Raw genomic sequence first — 13,022 nt, 5'->3', positions numbered from 1 at the left:
TTGGTCATTCATCCCGAATTGGGACCGTTATTCACCTTGACGACTAGGATCACATTAGGGGTAATTTGTGAAGACCTCATCAGTTTTCAACCTCTTCAATTGGAAAATCCAAACACACTTTTGAACCTAAGACCATCCTAGACTCTCACACTAGGGACAACGTTTTGAAGTCCCTATCATTTTCTTCATACCATTAATGACTAGGTCAAGCCCAACACGTTTTGTGCCTTAAGACTAGTTCAACTTGGGGAAACTGCTTAGTTAATCTTCATTACCTCAGACAAGCATTTCCAAGCCTTTGTCAATTTCATGCATGTCATTCAAATAGTGTTTTAAAAGAAATGCTAAAAAGAAGAATTCATCAGTAAACTGATTAAACTAAAGAATTGATTTTGAAAAGTGAAAAAAAATTCAAAATGGAATGATTCCATGAATTTGAAATAACAATAAAATGGTATCAATTGAAACTTATTTTCAAAAAATGTAAAAGGAAAAACACTCATAAGAAATTTCATACATCATACCAAGTCATGCATAGATGTGTCATCTATCTTTTAAAAAAAAAAGAAAAGAAAATGATTTCTACCCTTCGGATCAAAACCCTCTACACTCATATGAATGGTTATTAAATCATTATGTTTCAAAAGGAAGAAAAAAAACTACAAATTTTTCTTTTTGGTGTTTCACGAATTGATGGTTCTCTCTATTCATATGAATAGCCTATATATCCCTAAGCTCAGTTTTCACAATGACTTCATAAGCCTAGTTTCCATATTAGCTCTCGAAGCCCAGATTCCACACTGGTCCCTAAACTTAGTTTCTACTTGGTCCCCAAACCTAGTTTCTACACTAGCCTCTAAGCCCAATTTCCACACTAGCTCACAAGTCAAGTTTTGTCTACCCCCAAGCCCAAGAAGGAATTGGTCGTGATAGCATTACATTACTGGAATCAAATCAAGCATAATATTATGGATATTGATTCTAATTATTATCATGAATATTGCTTCTAATCAATACTTTTTCTAAGTCGAAAAATTTAGAGATAAGAAAATGAGAAGATGAGAAACAAAGGTGGTAGAAAAACAAAGAATGAGAGTGAGAATATAAGAGCATTGGATTATTGGGCTCATGAAAAGAGGTGTTATAATTAAAACAAATTTGGCTCTCCTTTCTCTTTTCTTTTTTTATTCTTTTTTGTGTTTTAATTAACTTTTAAACCTAAAATCAATGTTTGAAAATCTCTAAAGAAAACTCGTTTCACCTTTTCTTTATTTACCATTAATTAAAAAAATTTATTTTTTGAAATTAAATTTATTCACTCGAACTAAATTGGATGTTGACAATGTTAAAATCAATTCATAAGAATACTCAAATTCTATTCTTACTAACTTTGAGATATTGCCAACGTATCAATTTTTAATTCCTTGAATCTTCAATAAGAAACCATGTATTAAGTTCAAGATTACTAATGAATCATGTTTTATCTTTAGATATCAGTTCTAGGTTCAAAACACTAGTACAAAAATATTGTATAACGTCATTGTTTTTTTGGCCTTTCACGTCGAATTCGAGGTCGGCGTCATATCGGGAGACGTTAAATTGACGTCAATTTAAAAAATTCAACGTTAATCAAATTGACGTCGAATTTTGTCAATATTCGACGTTAATTAATTTTTTTTTGTTTTTTAATTAATTTTGATCCTTTTCTATGACTCTACAAGACCTGAAAAGCATAAAAACAACAAATTTCAATTTTTGGTATTTTATATAGCATGAACTATGAACGTGTAGTATAGTATCAACAACAAACAACAAACAAGTTCAATCAAGCAACAACAAGAAACAAATTCAACCAAACAACAATCACAATCAAGTTCAACAAAAAAACAACAAACAAGGGAAGCACTGGTTTAACTGAACTTTAATCTCGCAATGTTCTAGTTTTTGATGATGACAACACATTATTAATATAACACATGTATTGTTATGTGTTACATGTTCCATTCTTTATTATGAATGATATCTTGGAGAACATGTTTGTGTTGATTCTTATATATGTATGTATGTTTACTGATTTTATACTTAATACATCATTTGTGATTGCATTACATATGCTTCTGAAAAGAAAACCACATGCACTTTGTTGAACTTATATTGTGTGGCAAAACTGCAAGTTTTAAGTTGACTTCATTATGAAGTAAGCCGATTAAAACTCGTGACTTTGCACAAATTTTCTAAAACAGTGCTGTGAGTAATTATGAAAAGTTTTTCAAAACTGTTTTGAAGTGTTAAATTCGACTACATGCGCAGTGAATTCGACTTAGTTAGTTATATGTTTTGAAATTTTGTTAATGCTTATGTGCTATAACAACTATATTTCAATTCTATGCTAAAACATTAAATGCAAGTCAACTGAATTAAATGTGTAATCAATTTAGTTGGTTTGACTGCTGCTAATTGTTTTAACTGTTATAACTGTCTGATGACAGTTGATAACGATAATTCTTACCATTATCTATGGTGCAATTTTCTTTCCAAATCAACTCTCTTGAAGCTTGAAGCATGCTTAATCCTCTCTTTTAGCTAACTTTGTGAATAAGTTTAGCTTAGGTTATACATACAAGTTTTCATCACTAATTCCTCAAGTTTTTTAGGAAAGTGTGTGCTTTGGAAGAGCATCCAAACTATCAAGAGTGGAAGCCAAGGAAGAGCTACAAAAGCAAGATTTCGTGAAGTTTCACTGCAGACTTGAAGCCTGGGCGCCCTTCCATTCGCATTTTCTCTGCAGACCTGGCACCCCTAAAGGGGGCTGAGCGCCCTTCAACTTGCATTTCCAGCCAAAATGTGGCGCCTAGGCGCCCTTTGCCTCGCATTTTCACGCTAAAGTTGGCGCTTGGGCGCATTTTTTCATATCCCTGTTGGGATTACCAGAAGAGAACGTGGAGTTCTGTACACTTTGAGGATTGTCCAAAGTGGGTCGAAGATTGCAGAAAAGGGGATATCTTGTTGTAGATCTTTGTGTTGTTGCCTATACTTTTAGTTAGAGGGTTAGAGACATTGTCTATATTTTGACATGGAGGTCTCTATAGAAATCTTGTGTAAAAACCTTGACTAATATAGTGCATTGGCTTCCTGGTTGTGGAAGGAGACTGGATGTAGGCATTAAGGCCGAACTTGTATAAAAACTCTGTGTTTGCTTTCTGTTTTCCTACACTTTTTACTTTAAGTCGACTTTTCATTTTGCACAGTCAATTTTATTTTTCCGTTGCACTTAAACTTTTAATTCCTTGCGATTCAAGAAACTTTGTAAAGCTTTACACTTTGCGAAAAAGATTTTAAAAAGACTCTGAATTTTGAACCTCACCAATTCACCCCCCTCTTGGTGTTGAAACTAAGTCATCCTGTTTCCAACAAAGGTAAACAAATAAGTTATTCAAAATAAAAAAGTAACCTTCAAAAGGTGGGTTTGTCGGAATAAAGTGTTTCCACCAACGAGAGAGAAAGCATAATGCGCCTATGAAGGACAAGAACACGAAAATAATCGGTCAAAACAAGCGGAAATCATACCTAAAGTAATTAATTAACATACATTTGTATCAAATGAAAGAAAGATTACATGTGATGGTCGTCAAACTTCGTTCGAGAAAAGTTTAAGCAGAGAAAAGGGTTTCGCGTGCTAAGATAAAGTGAATGAATTTTCAATTTCCTACTAACCTTTTTACGTTGAACGCTGGAACATTCGACATTTTATATCTTTTTTATGTCGAATTACAATTCTAAATGACGTTTAATAATTGCATTTATTTACAAAAATGTCACCAGTCATTTTTAACGTTGGTCATTCAATGGTTGGACGTTAAGCACGTGACGTTATACGCTATTTTTACACTAGTGAAAGACATTTTTCAATATCTAATGAACCAAATATCAAGTTATGAATGACCAAACCAAAGCAAACATTTAGCATAGAAATCAAATACTAACATTAAAATATAAAGGCATATGTATTAACCTTGCAAAATACACAAAAAAAAAAATCAATTTATTACATTTAATCTAAAAAAATAGTTTAGCTCTCCATGATGGAGAACCTAGACTTTACAAAATTGAAGAATATGAAAGAAATTAAAATTATGGATTAGAATCAAGGCATCTCCTAAGGTTCTTGGTTGTTCCACCCATCTCAACAAAAAACCAACGACAAGCGCGGAAATTAAATGATGTTGTGCAATTTAACAAATTAAATGACACGTGTTTTTTTGATATTTGTTTTCAAATTTTAAATTTTTTATTTCTTAATTATTATTTTTAATTGTTGATTTATGAGGTTTACTTTTAAATTCATATTGTAAGTTTGAATATTTAAAACATATTTTTTTATTTTTTAAACGAAGTAATGAGTCAACCTAACTAATTCACCAGCCTAGGTTGAGTCAGGTTAATATAAAATTTGTAGTATACTATAAAGTGAATAAAGTTAAACTCACTGATTTTTAACTCAATTAATGATAAGTGAATTCATATAAACCTCATTAACTCATTTTAACACCCTTATACATGTGGGATCCAAAAGAAACAATGAACATATTTTTTAAAAATTTAAACATTTAAAGAGATTAATGTTGTCAAAACGGGTCACCCGACTCGATCCAGCCCGGCTCACCACGAGTTACAATCTGGCTTATTTATTAGCTAGCTAGAAAAATTCAAACTCGGCTCGACCTACCATGGGTTGGTGGGTTAAACGAGTTGACTCACTAGTTCACTTAATTACAATTTTTTTAAATAAAAAAATTACAAATTTTTGTAATTCAAATTAAATAAATTTCACTCCCAAAATGATGTTAAACTCAAGATAATTCAAAATAATAATAAAAAGTACAATACAATTCATGTATAATGAAACAGATGATATTTTTTTAGGGTTTCATAATATAATAAATTAATAAAATAAAATTAGGTGGGTTGGATGAGCCGAGTTTAAATGAACCGAATTGAAAATTGACCTACACATAAAAAAAAATACATGTTTTTCAAATCCAACTCGGCTCAAATTTGTGGTAGACCGGATTGGCCTACGGGTTGTAACCCATTTTGACAGCTCTAAAAGAGATATTAATTTTTATTAAATAAAATTTAAATATTGAACTTTTTTAAGATAATAAAATATTTATATCTCATCTCAATTATAACACTCACACTTTTAAATAATTTAATAATTCATTACATTTTACGAAATTAATAAAATTGAGTCTAACTTACTTGGAGTCCTGCTATCAAAAGTTCTTACCTAGGAAGATATAAGATCACTAAAATTATGAAGTTCCACAGCTATTTCTCCCCGAAGCACAATATTCGAAAGGCTCAATAAATGCATTGTTTCATTTTCAACAATAAAATCACATTAAACAATTTGTATGAAAGTGAACAAAAGTTAATACCAAACTCAATAGCAATTTATTATGTCTTTTTTAATTATTAAGAAAAACTTAGGTGAATTAGATTACGATGATTTTTATCCATGTAGTCTCAAATAATAAAAAGATAATTTAGAAGGGTAATTGTACTATACCCTCTGACCGATCAGCTGAGAAGAATTTGGAGTCAAAACAGGTAACCAATAGGATGTCAGGCAAACACTAACCAAGAAAAATAAATATCATTAATGACCAATTAATATATTTAATGGTCATATTAAGAACGAATATACGGTATTTATGAATGATTGACCGGTTATATTGTCAAAAAATAAAAATATATTGTTGCTCTAATGATTAGTGAATGGACTTGACTGCCACAAGTCCTATGAATATCCAATTGATATTTAGGTACAGATATCCTTTTCTATCCTAATAAAATTTTTATCATAATAAAATATAGACTTTTTTATGAAACATATCTGACTTGAACGTCGGAGTGTCTTCTGCAAGTCAACAATCCATCGGAGCGGATTATGTTCTTAGAGAGAATTAAAGATAAAAATTGAGCAAAACAATAAAGGATGACCGACCCTCAGATCAATTCAATCGAAACAGTAATTAAATATTGTCTTTAAAGGCACATCATGAAATGATATTTAATTTTGTTGCACCAAATCCACGGAAAGACCTAAATTAATTTATTCAGATAATTTGACCAAGAGGAAAATGATTAAAAATAAGAGTTTGCCAGGTTAAATATTGTTAATGTTGTGCTATAAAAAATTGTATTTTATTTTGGACATAAAATGAAAGCTTAATATATAACACACTCCATATGAAGTCCACAATAACTAATATTACCGATTAAAATCATAAATTTTAATTAATATTAACAGTCTAACTTGTAATTTAGTAAGAAACCAATATTATAACGTAGAAAGCTCTAATTATCCATGGCCGTGAACTATAAGTTATAACTATTCAAGTATAAATACCAAATGTTGGTTAATAAACAAGGATCATTAGTGGAGAGTTTAGACCCCAATTGTATTGTTAAATCCACTTACTATTTATTTATGATGTTTAGTAATAAAAGTTAGAAGTGAAAGTTGGAAGAAAAATGTGAAAAATATTGAGGGTTAAATTTGGAAGTTACAAAGTCAGTTTAAATAGTTTAAAAAAAAGAATAAAAGAAATTATGAATTCAAATTCTTTAAATAATAAAATATTAATCATTATTATTGATAAAAAATATTATGATGTTTTTTTAAAGAACGTGTATCAATGGTGATTATAAGAGAAGATATATTTATTTTATATTTTGTTGTTGTTCATGTAGAAAGTGATATAGTTATGTGTTAAAAAAAGCCTACACTGTGTGAAAATAGACTATAATATTTTATATAAAAATTGTTTAATTTAAATATATTAATTTGAAGACAAAAGAAAATATAATTCATATAAGATATTTATTTCATGTATAAAGATATCATCTTTATAGTTTTTCCACTAATACAAAATTTAATATTTACACCTTAACGAAAAAATTCTTGGAGAAAAATTATCAAAATTAAAAGAAAAAGTATTTTTCACATTCCTATAATAATATTATATTATAAAAACAAGGATTTTGATATAAAATTAATCATTAGAACAAAAATTAAATTAAATATTATATTTTATATAAAAACATAAGAACCTAAAAAGAATTAGCATAAAATCTAATTAAAGATGGTTCTATGCTAAGTTGGAAATTTGGAAAAAGCATGGACAAGGAAAATGTGCATCACGACTTCAAAAATAGTTGCCATATGAATATAGAAACAGGAAAGTGGCATTTAAAAACGAGTAAAAAACTGAAAATGTAATTAGACTCGTATAATAAGATTGAATAAGTAATATAGTCCAATTTTTCGGATTTTTTTTTCCATCTCTTTGTTTAAACTGTATTAATGAAAAAATAGTTTTGTAAACTTTTATAGAAGAAAAGTATTCTTTTAATAAAAACATATGTACTTTTTCAAGAAGCAATTTTATTTAAAACAACCTAAATTTGTTTTTCGTGAAAAAGCAAATCCAATGCAAGAAAACACATCTTTCTTTTAATTAAAAGGCATTTTTCTTCATAACAAACACATATTAATTTGTATTTATATAAAAATTAATTAATTTTTCACCATTAATTATTTTAGCATAAACAAACACATTTATACGGTTGATGTATACTTATATATTTCTGAAATACTTTTCAATATATATATATATATATATATATATATATATATATATATATATATATATATATATATATATAACTAGAAATACACCTAATATTCAAAGTATAACAAGTAAATGAAAAATGAATAAAACATGTCACGTATGTCTTTTACTATTATGTGTACCATCTCTGAAGAGTACACGTATATACATGCATAGCTCACAGGACTATGATGGTTTATTAATGAAAGAAGTTGATTGGAACATATAACTAAGAAAAGATATAAATAAATAAATAGGTTTAAATGCTTTTTTTTTTCCTATTAGAGATAATTTTTAATTTATTATTCGGTTTTAAAAATGTAAATATTCGATTTCAAAATTATTAAAATTGCAGACATTCTATTTTAAATTATAAATTTCGCTCAGTTCGCATAAATTCTTTTTACTTGTAGTTTTGTTGTTGGTAAGAAAATTCAATAATAAATAATGTATTAGAAAAAAGCGAAATATTATTTATACAATAAAAAACAAGAAAAGGTTTAAGATGTTACTAATAATTAAATAAAATATAAAATTAAGAGATAGTATGAATTAATAGAAGTTTAAAAAGTTAGAGTGGAGTTATTATTATTATTATTATTATTATTATTATTATTATTTATTATCAAATTTCAACTAGTATTTGTAATGAATTTCAACGACAAAGCGTGCTAAGAACATTAAATAAGAAAAATATGACACGAGAGTCATCATTACTTGTGAAATAACTTGTTTCACACATTGTTCATTGATTCTCGCAACCAATACTCACTCTTAATGTTAATCTCTATACTAGAGCCGTCAAAATGGGTCACAATTCGCAGACCAATCTGGCCCGTCACGGGTTTAAGGCAGGTTGGGTTTGAAAATATAACTCACTTATATTGGGTCAGATTTCAATCCGGCTCATTTAGATCCGGTTCATGCGGGTTGAACCTATGGTAAGCCGAGTTGGCCCACCAACCAACCCACCTACCTAATTTTATTTTTTTAATTTATTATTTTATTTATAAAACCTTACAAAATAAAATACTTTTTTTCACTCACTGTGTATACCAAAAAAGTAACATCTGCTCTCACAAATCACTCGGTGTTCTCACCCTTACTTCACTGAAATTCTTTAAGCAGCAGGTAAAACACCCTTCCTTTATTCTTCTCTTTTCTCCATATTTTTGTTTTCTCACTTCTTTTTCTTTCTTTTTTTTTCAAAAGCCCTATAATGACAAAAATAGGGGTTTGCGAATTTGTTTTTTGTTCTGGGGGATTTAAAGACATGGAATGATTTTTTTCATGTTCTGACATGCTTGTATCAAATTTTGTTCATTTTATTTAAACAATTTGAGTATACATTATTTGAACAAGCTCTTTTTGATATCTTTGAATTTGGAAAACTATGATACAATTAAACTATTAATTTTTTGTTGATGTTATTGAGTACTGGTTCTCTTTTTTTTTTTTGACTAATATTTTTTTATTGATTTTGGAAAATATTTATTAGTGAATTTGGAGACAACAAGAACAAGGGTCAAGGATTACAACAATTGATGAAGAAGATGATTCAAGAGAGCAGAATATTTATTCAAGATTCTAATACAAAAAATGATGAATATAAGAAACTTATTTGTATGGTTTTTGTGTTTGTTTTTGGATGACATTTGGATTATATTGTACTTTTTATTATTATTTTGAATTGTCTTTAACATAATTTTTTGGGACTGAAATTTGTTTAAATTTAAATTACAGAAAGTTTGTATTTTTTTTATTTTAAACAAAAAATATAATTAAATGGGCTAGTGAGCCAACCCGTTTACCCACCAACCCGTGGTGGGTCGGGTCAGGTTCAAGTTTTTCTGGTTTGTTAATAAATGAGTCGGGTTGGATTGGCTCGACCAACCCGTAGTGGGCCGAACCAGATTGAACCGGATTACCCATTTTGACAACTCTACTCTATACCATAACGTTACGCGTGCGTACAGCTAGACCTTGAAAATATATTTGACTCAAATACTCACTAAAATCAAATGAACTTTAATGAAAAATAATTATTTAAGTTAAAATGGACTGATTTTAATTTCTGATTTAAACAGATTTTTATTGGAAGAGTTCATAGGTTTAAAGATTAATTATTTTTTAAATAAAATAATTTAAAATGTATGATAATTTATTGTTTAAATCATTCTATTCATAGTTGAAAGTAATTTACTTATATATATATATATATATATATATATATATATATATAATACAATAATAGTTTATCTTTTAGTCTATTTCTAAATTTCATAAATATTACGTAATCTCATATGTCAAAATATGTTTCACATGCTATACAACATAATTATACTAGGTCAAACAAATCGGTAAACACAACGATTGCAAAATAACATCACGTGCAACATAATAGGATCATAACACGTAAAAAAAAAAGATAAATATAAGATAAGCTAACTATTGAAAATAATAATTCACAGTTAATATCATTACATAAATAAATAAATAATAACATCACAACTATTCTATCTATAGAAGAAGCAATTAAATAATAATATAAGATTTTATGCTATATTATTTTCACAAGAATAAAAATTTTCAAATTCAAAATTTTGGAAATATTTTGTATTTTGTATTTATTTTTTAATTTAATTATAAATCGAGTTAGAATATTTCTAAAATGGTTTTTCTTAGAGAGTTCTTTTATTTTTTTTAACAAAATCGACTGTTGAAACATATCTATCATTGATTCGTAGACTAATTTTTTAACCTATTTAAAACATGAATTAAGTCAAATGAGTATAACTTTTCTATGAGTTTCTACATTGAACTGTTATTCCAGTCAGATAGATTCTAAATCACAATTTATAAAATTGTTTAATGTGTTGCGTGTTTTCCTTCTATATATATTTAGATTAATGAGAGCGAAAATAGATTGTTTGTAAAAATTTTAGATTTGATATGAGTGGTAATTGTTCACCCTGTGCTTCCTGCAAGTTGCTGAGACGCCGTTGCTCCCAGAATTGCCTCTTTGCTCCTTATTTTCCTCCCAATGACCTTCACAAGTTTGCCATGGTGCACAAGGTTTTTGGATGCAAGAATCTTACAAAAATGTTAAAGGTATTTATTTATGTATATAACATATAAACATTAATTTTTGAAAAATCTAATAGAGCAGATTTTATATATCAATGTATAAATAAACTCTTCGTTTTTATTTTTTATTTTTTTCCTCGTTACTAAGAGATTTTCCTTATTACTGAGAAAGACATTTTTTAATGCATTCTCGTAAATTCTTTTAGAACTATAGTTAATATATAGATCTATTATTTAAAATATAAATTTTCAATGATAATTAAAATCGTAATTATATATGACAACAGGCTTGTGTAAAACTATCGTCGTATATACCCTTATTTATGAGAACAATTTTCACTAATAATATAGAGGGCATATGATATTGAGAACAAGTGACAAGCTGAAATGAACAAATGTGTAAAGAAGGAGAAGAAGAATATGCAGACAGAAGAAGTAATTGTGTGAAAAAAAAAAAAAAACTCATTCAAAAACTATATTATAAAAGGAGATATAATTAACAAGGGTTGCTTTTCAAATTATCGTTATATCTGCTTTACGAATATAATTTTATGGAAAATTGTTGTTGTAGAATGGATACAATAATTTAAAAGTAATTGTCGTTGTTGAATGTTTAACTTTGATTTAAAAGCAACATACAGTTGAAGAAAATTTTAAAAATATTAGTTATTCATTTAGTGATAAAAAAGTATTGGTCAATTAGTAATTAATTTAGATACTAATTTATAAAATAAAAATTATTGATATCTAAAATAATCATTGTTATGAATAAAAAATTATAATTAGATTCTAAATTGATTATTAATATTATTTATTAAAATTTTTATTACAAAATGAATTAATATTTAAACTGGTCACTAATTTATTTGTAGCAAAAATCTTTATGGCTAATATTATAAGTTGAGTCTAATTAATCACTAGTTGTAAGTTTTTATTCATAATACACTAGTGTATAAATGATATTTTATGTTAGGTTTACAAGAGTTACCATGATGATTATTTTAACATCATAGTTGGAGACAATATAGAGAATGCAACATTCTATGATGACATTGTAAGTTGAACTTATTATGATAGGTGTTGATACATTAGTGAACTTAGTATGTCAGGTCTTGATAGACCTAAGATAGTAAGTTTGAATTTTATGTGATTGAATCAGCTTTTTGCACTAGTGATAATAATTATTTTAGATATTAATAATTTTTAATTTATAAATTAACATCTAAATGAGTTGCTATAGTGATTAATTATTTTTTTTGTCTCTATCATAGATTTATATTTTTTAAGGATTTTCTTGTAAATGTAACAATTGATAATAAAATTATTATTAATTTATTATTTTGCGGTGACTATAAATTTTTATGAAAAATTTATGGAGTCCAACCATAAATAAGAAGCTCAATGCAAATAGGTCTTGTTATCCTATTCTTTTATACATTTATGTATGCATGATGTTCCTGTTGAGAAAAGAGAAGATGTAGTGAAGAGTTTAGTTTATGAGGCAAATGCAAGATCAGAAACCCTGTGTATGGTTGTGTTGGAATAATATCTAACCTAGAAATTCAAGTTTCTGAGTTACAAACGCAGCTTGCAGTAGCGCAGGCAGAGATTCTTACCATGAAAATGCAGCAAGAATTTACCTTCAACAATGGTGGTATATCACCATGACAATTCTCCTTTCTCTCCTCTCTTCTATGACAATAGAGTTTATGCACTTAGATTAGAACATAGTCTTCAATAGGCATGGAATAATACAATCAATATATTCGTTGCATAATATACCTGACTCTTAACTTATATATCATATGAATTATGTCTCAAATTTTATAAAAAATATTAAATTCTTCTTATTTTCGTATATATTTTACAAAATATATAAACAAAATCAATTTTAACTTAAGAAGTTGAAATATCAAACAATTTTAGATTGGTATAAATTTAATATATATATATATATATATATATATATATATATATATGAAAATTTTAATTGTAACTCTAAATTTTGAAAAATAATATTTGGGTTAAATATGTTTTTAATTCCCACTACAAAAATTATCAATATTACCGATGGATTTTTACCGACAGAAATGAATTCGTCGGTAAATATTCCATTACCGACGGTTTTACCGAGGGATTTTGATTTTCTTTTACCGACGGCCAAGAGCCTTCGGTAAGTCCGTCGGTAAGTGACAATGTCAGTTACCGAAGGATTTACCAAAGACCCTTTTCCGTCGGTAATGGCACTGTCACTTA

At 27.7% G+C, this 13,022-nt stretch overlaps 1 pseudogene; it reads left to right on the top strand.

The window, feature by feature from the left end:
* Nucleotides 1-10,631: 10,631 nt before the first annotated feature.
* LOC111240982 lies at nucleotides 10,632-12,434 on the top strand (annotated as a pseudogene).
* The last annotated feature ends 588 nt before the right edge of the window (nucleotides 12,435-13,022 follow it).

Source organism: Vigna radiata, unplaced genomic scaffold (assembly GCF_000741045.1).
Source record: "Vigna radiata var. radiata cultivar VC1973A unplaced genomic scaffold, Vradiata_ver6 scaffold_153, whole genome shotgun sequence".
NCBI classification, from domain to species: domain Eukaryota; kingdom Viridiplantae; phylum Streptophyta; class Magnoliopsida; order Fabales; family Fabaceae; genus Vigna; species Vigna radiata.
Note: the sequence above shows the minus strand (reverse complement) of the source record. Positions and strands in the feature narration are given on the sequence as shown.